Genomic DNA, 6356 nt, shown 5'->3' with positions numbered 1-6356 from the left:
TCTGGGTTTAATTTCCACATGCTTATGCCCTCATGTGCTTGTCAGCTTACGCAGATCACTTGGTAGTCATGATAAACACACAAGATGATGCAAAGTTTTTGACTGCCATTTTAAAGGACTTTTAGATTTTTTCTTCTGCCAAGGTCAACTGGGGAGTGGGGAGGTGGGCAAACTTCACTGCCAGGAGGCTTAGCATGGAAAAGAGGTGGTTTTAAATACTTGGGTGTCTACCAGGGGAGCAATTAGTTTTTACATAAAAACTGGAAGGTTCTGTAGAGCATGTGAAAGGCAGGCTGAACAGGTGGAAACGGTTGGTCCCAAAGATGTCCTACAGGGGACGAACGCTGGTCATCAACAACCTCGCCTCATCGTCCCTCTGGCACAAACTAGCCTGCGTTGATCCTCAACCAAACCTGCTGGCAAACATCCAGGCTCTGCTGGTGGATAATTTCTGGGACAAACTACACTGGATTCCTCAGAGTGTTTTCAATCTGATGAAGGAAGGCACGGGCAGGTCCAGCAGAGCTGCAGCATTCCGCCTCCAGTTCATCTAGAGACTCCTCACTGGACCCAGAGACTTAGTATGGAATGCAGCAGCCAGTGAATTATTACACACATTTAAAGGACTGGGGCTGGACAGAGCTTTGTTTTTAATGGACACAAAAAATTCTGGACATTTCTGGATTACCAATGATTTACCGTTGATTTTTTAAAATCTGGAACGTACAATGGCTGCTGGAGGAGCATCTGGTGTACGGTGGGTGATTGGACATCTCCAGTGTGATAGTTCCTGCACTGTCCAGAACTCTAATCTCCTCGGGCATTGTGATGCTCCAGGAGCTTGTGAAAATCGCGGGGTCAGACTTGTTAAGGGCAGAGGAAGTGGCAGCGTGTATGGGACTGAGGTCCCTGCGTGTTGTCAATCAGCTCCTACACCGCTGGAGATCTGCACTAACATCAGAGGAGTGTGTTCGGCTGCTGAACTATCATCACACAGAGGCTGGTCCTGCAGAGGATGAACCCTTTCCCCAGCTGAACATCACTCCTGACCTCGACGGGCGTGAGGGCCCCTCCTAGAGAGCCGGGGTGAAGGGGAGATGGACTTTGGGTCAGTGTCGGGGAAGCTGCTGTACAGAGCACGTGTTAAGGTTTTGAATAAGAAAATAAGAAAAAGCTGAGTGGGAGGGTAGACACCCCATGGAGAAGTGTTTTGGGTTTTAATGCTGATATTAAACCAGACTGGAGACACTGTACAAACCACCGTTACCAAAAAGACCTGCCGACCTCCAGTGGAGGATTTTACATGGTATTATCTCTGTGAACTCTTTTATTCCTTTTTTAAACCCTGAGGTTACACCTGACTGTCCTTTTTGTTCACAGAGAGAAATAGTTTTTCATGCTTTTATTCACTGCTCCAGGTTGCAGTCACTGTTTGTGTTTTTACGGAGCATTTTAAGGTCTTTTTATGTTGATTTTACTGTTCAGTGTTTTATTTTTGGTTTTAAATATGTTAGAAAACACAGGTCTCGTGCCAACTGGTTAATTTTATCCTCGGTCAAGCGAAGATGGCAATATACCTGAGCTGGAAAAAACTGATTACACAAAACAACAACTGTAAAGCCACCAAAATGTTAAAAAGGCTGATAAAATCAAGAGTTTTAATTGCATGTGCTAAAACATGTGGTGTTGGGAGAATGCTTTGTGCTCTGTTACAGAAGGAGAAATAAACTTTGCACCAGAGCTGAACTGATCACTTATGTTTTACTCAATTATGAAAGCATCTTAATACATATTTATTTATTAATGTATTGAGTCATTCTGAATTTTTGTGATATGTAACTTGTGTAAATCCAAAGTCTCTCCCTCCCTCTCCCCCTCTCTCTCGTTCTAGGGGAAAGAACACACAGGATGTGTAATGTGTAGAAACAGAGAGTGAAGTGTGTGTCATTGTGTATCTGCAGGTTGTATAAGTGTGAAGTATCAGATGAAGGCTGTGCTGCTCTCGCTTCAGCTCTGAGATCAAACCCCTCACACCTGAGAGAACTGATTCTGACTGAGAATAAAGTAGGAGACTCAGGAGTGAAGTGTCTCTCTGATCTGAAGGATGATGAACGTTACAAACTACAGACACTGAAGTGAGTAAAAATCTGTTTTATATAAACACTGAAACTGATGTAATGATTAGTGTTATTTACTACATCAGTGTTATTTACTACATCAGTGTTATTTACTACATCAGCGTTATTTACTACATCAGCAGTATTTTTCTACATTAGCGTGATTTAGCACATTTGCTTTATTTAGCACATTAGCATTATTTATTAGATGATGATCATCTTTTATTGCCACAAATATTGGATTTCCTGTAAGCAGCTGGTTTTCTCACTCGGACAGTGCTTTTATCTCTCCACCTCCACACCGTGTCTTCTATCATTCCTGTAAAATTCCCCTCAGCTTGTTCTTAAAGTCTGCACTTTAATATCCATGTAGAACAAGAGAGAAGCTCCACAGCAGTGATCTTTATTAAAAGCAGCAAAAACTCTACAGCCTGGGATTGGAGAAGTGCAGTGATGTGATGCAAATATCTGCTCATGTTCCTCTTTCATCTTCTGCACCTTCTCATTTGTTCTCACTAAATGTTCTACCAAAGATATTATATAAGCATGAAGAAATGTTGAAGGACAAATGATCCACTGGAATCAAATCCTGGTTTCCTTGAAGCAGAGATAATTACCTGCTGCTGATCATCAAACACCTCCTTCTAGTTTTCTGTTACTGATTCACTTCTTTCTCTTCTAGTGTTTAATGGTGATGAACAATTGTGTGTGAAGACTCCAGTGTTCCTGCATTTCCGTGTCTGCAAACCGAGAACACGTTTATCTACAGGATCTGAGGAGTTGATGTGAAAAAGCCCCGAGCAGAAGGAGTCCAAATCACATGTATTACTTTGTCCTTTAGTTAGTATTTAATAGAGTTTCTATCTTTATGCTACAGGATCAGACCCAATCCAATCTTTATTTTCTCTCTGATCTGATCTCCATTTCTTACTAGTATCAGGTGATCAACCCAGTATGGGATCAGTGCCAGCTTTAGAGCCTGCATACACACATACACACACACACACACACACACACACCTGGATGTATGTGATGTATTATATAATATTTCCTACAAAAACACCCATAAAACTATATCATTTTATATAAAGTATAGAAGAAAATTAAATGTTTTTAAAAGTTTTATGTACTCTTCTTTCTTTCTCCACCACTTTTTGGAAATGTCCCCACAAATAAAGTTTTTAAAGGCTTATTATCTTCTAGTTTGTTCTTTATTTTGTTTTTATTCTGCTCAGTCCATTCCCCCTCCTCACACATTTTCTCTCTCTCTTTATTCTTGTCATTACTAATATTGTACATTGTTGTGCGATCCTTCCATTCACCAATATGGTCCACCATATTGAGATTGTGCCTGTTGCCAGAGCAAAATCAAAATGTAGAAATGACCAGAAAGTTTGTTTAAATAACTTGCGTAACGTCTCAATAGGAAAGACTGAACACACAGCCAGCACCTCTGATCAGGAGTTTAATGTAATGTGTTTAACAGAAATGTGGATTAAACCAAACTAATATCTACCATAAAATGAAGCGAATTCTCCTGGGTAAAGTTATATACACCAGCCCCGTCTAAATGGCAGAAATTTTGTTCTTTACCCCAACATAACCAATGCAGCTTTCAGAAACAAGTCTGGTCAGTCAAGTCCATTAATATTATTTATAGACCCCCAGGGACCCTACTCTTTTGTGAGGAAATCTAACCCTAGATTTCCTCACAAATCTCGCTTCTATTTCTTTATACAAAGCATTAATTGTTGCTGACTTTAATATTGATTTAGATAATCAGGGAGACTCTTTAAGAGCAGCAGCTGTCTATTCTAGATTCAGTAGGAATTAATCAATGTTAAAGGACCCATTCATAGTGGTGACACAATCTTAATTTAATAATAATATTTTGGTTAAATATTAAAAATAGTCATAATTTCACAGTCTGAGGTTATTTCAGATCATTACCGTATCTCCTTTAAAATCTGCCGTCGGTCATAGTGTAAGTACTTCGCCACATTACCGTGTTAAACATTCATTCACATGAACTCCAGCAGCATGGGTTATCAATATTAATTGGATATCCTTCTGATCCCACAGAACTTAACTCTGCAACTGAATGTCTGCAATCAACTTTGTTCTACTTTAGATGATAGAGCTCCCATTAAAACAAAAATGATCCGAGAGAAAAAATGTGTTCCATTGTAATGATCATCTGCTATGATAGCTGCTGTTAAAAAGTGTAATGTATTAAGATGTAAGATGTAACAATAAGCAGCTTTCAGAAATTCATAATAAACAAATAAATACATAAATTATTTAATAATATATCAGTGTTTTTCTTAGTTAAATAGGTAAATTTAGTGTTTGAATAAATATAATTACTTTGTCATGAATAATTTGATGAAAATCTTCAGATAAATTTACAGTTAAACATAACATTTTATATATACATACGTATGTATGTGTGTGTGTGTGTGTATATATATATATATATATATATATATATATATATATATATATATATATATATATATATATATATATACATATATATATATATATACATACACACACACACACATACACACATATATACATATACATATACACACACACACACACACACACACACTGAAATCCCCTGAGCTAAAACTGTTTCTGACTGGGTAAGAAGACACAGTAATCAGAGATTCCATGACATTCCGTGTACCTTACATACTCACATCGTAAAGATGCTATAGACACTGAACAGATAACATAGGAATGTGTGTTTAGAGTACTAGTATAATATCCATTGTGGCAGCAGGGGCGTGGCCGAGCACCGGTTTTGTGAATGGAGGGGAAGGCCGGGAGCAGAAAGGCGTACGAATGACACACCTGAGGGAAATCTTTTCTAACGAATATTCTCTCTCTTGCAGTGATCAGGAGGAACATATAAAGAGGAACGAGAGGGTGTGCCAGTGTGTGTGCCTATGAGCTTCGGAAAATAGTGGTGCCAAAACCAGGAAGGAACACAGGACGAACCAACTGTGGAATCTTCACCGTTGACTGAGATGGAGAAGGTGCTCGCTGAGCTCCAGCAGACCCAACACCAAGCCCTCCTTCAGGTGCACACTGAGCAGGAACAGCGGTTCCAGGAAGTGGTCCGAGCCCAGGCGGAGGACCGGGCGATGTTCCAAAGTGACCTTTGTTGAAATTTGAGTAGATATTTACTTCCATACTTTGGCTGCTAATAATAAAAAAAATATCAATTATTGCAGTTAAAGAGAGATCACAGCGAGTTTAGTGACGTGGTAAGCTAATAGGTTTGCGTGGTGGGCATGGCCTATGATGTCACGTGGCGTAATCGATTTAGCCGGGTTCCAATCCCCCTCCCTGTGCCAAGTGTTTTGACATAACATGCCCATTTCTGATCACATTTGTTTTTTAGCTTATTTGGGCTAATGTTTGGGCCTTTGGGAACGCCTCACATTGTCCTCTGAACCTGTGAAATCCAGCCAATAGGCAAGTCAAGAGATCATTGGCAAGCGACGTTGCGTAAACCAGGAAGCTATCCATTAGCTCTGCTTGTTCAGGTAAGCGCTTTGTGTGTGTATCTGTGCAGTCATGAGCTTACATGCAGGCAGAACTCCATCTGAGTGTTCCTTAGCATTTCCCGACTCCGGCATTAGAGCCCTCGCAGCGGGGCGAGTGGGTGACGGCTCGGCGGCATACTCGCAAAGCCAAAGCTAATACTAAGGCTCGCCCACGGGAGCACCATTCCTCTCCGCTTCACGTGTCCAACAGGTTTGCTCTCCTCAGTGAAGCACCCGCTGAGAAACCTGAAAGAGCTCTGGTTTTAGGAAACTATATTCTGAGGCACATGAAATTAGCTCGACCTTTAGGGGCACCAGCAGCACAGGTTATGTGTATACCGGGAGCCAGGGTGCCGGACATAGCAGGTCAGCTTAGGTTCTTAGGCAAGCACAGTTTTTTAAGATAGTTTTTCACACAGGAGCTAATGATATACGCATTTGACAGTCAGAGGTTACTAAGAGTAATATTATGTGTAAATTAGTGAAGGCAATGTCTAATGCAGTAACATGCTCTGGCCCCATCCCAATGCGACGTGGTGATGTAGCCTACAGCAGGTTATGGTCGCTGAACTGCTTGATGTCCGAGTGGTGCTCCAAAAACAATGTGGCCTTCATAAATAATTACAGCAATTTTAAGGGCAAGGCTGGCCTGTTAGGGTGGGACGGTATCTATCCCACT

At 40.7% G+C, this 6356-nt stretch overlaps 1 long non-coding RNA gene across 1 annotated transcript; it reads left to right on the top strand.

Moving 5' to 3' along the window:
- Window positions 1-1971: 1971 nt before the first annotated feature.
- On the top strand, window positions 1972-2904 carry LOC124375741. Its single transcript, XR_006923723.1, has 2 exons — window positions 1972-2135; window positions 2800-2904. It is a non-coding gene; the product is annotated as an uncharacterized LOC124375741 (long non-coding RNA).
- Window positions 2905-6356: the final 3452 nt, after the last annotated feature.

Source organism: Silurus meridionalis, chromosome 22, assembly GCF_014805685.1.
Source record: "Silurus meridionalis isolate SWU-2019-XX chromosome 22, ASM1480568v1, whole genome shotgun sequence".
Classification (NCBI taxonomy): Eukaryota; Metazoa; Chordata; class Actinopteri; order Siluriformes; family Siluridae; genus Silurus; species Silurus meridionalis.
The sequence above is the reverse complement of the archived record's forward strand: the minus strand, read 5'-3'. Positions and strand labels throughout refer to the sequence as shown.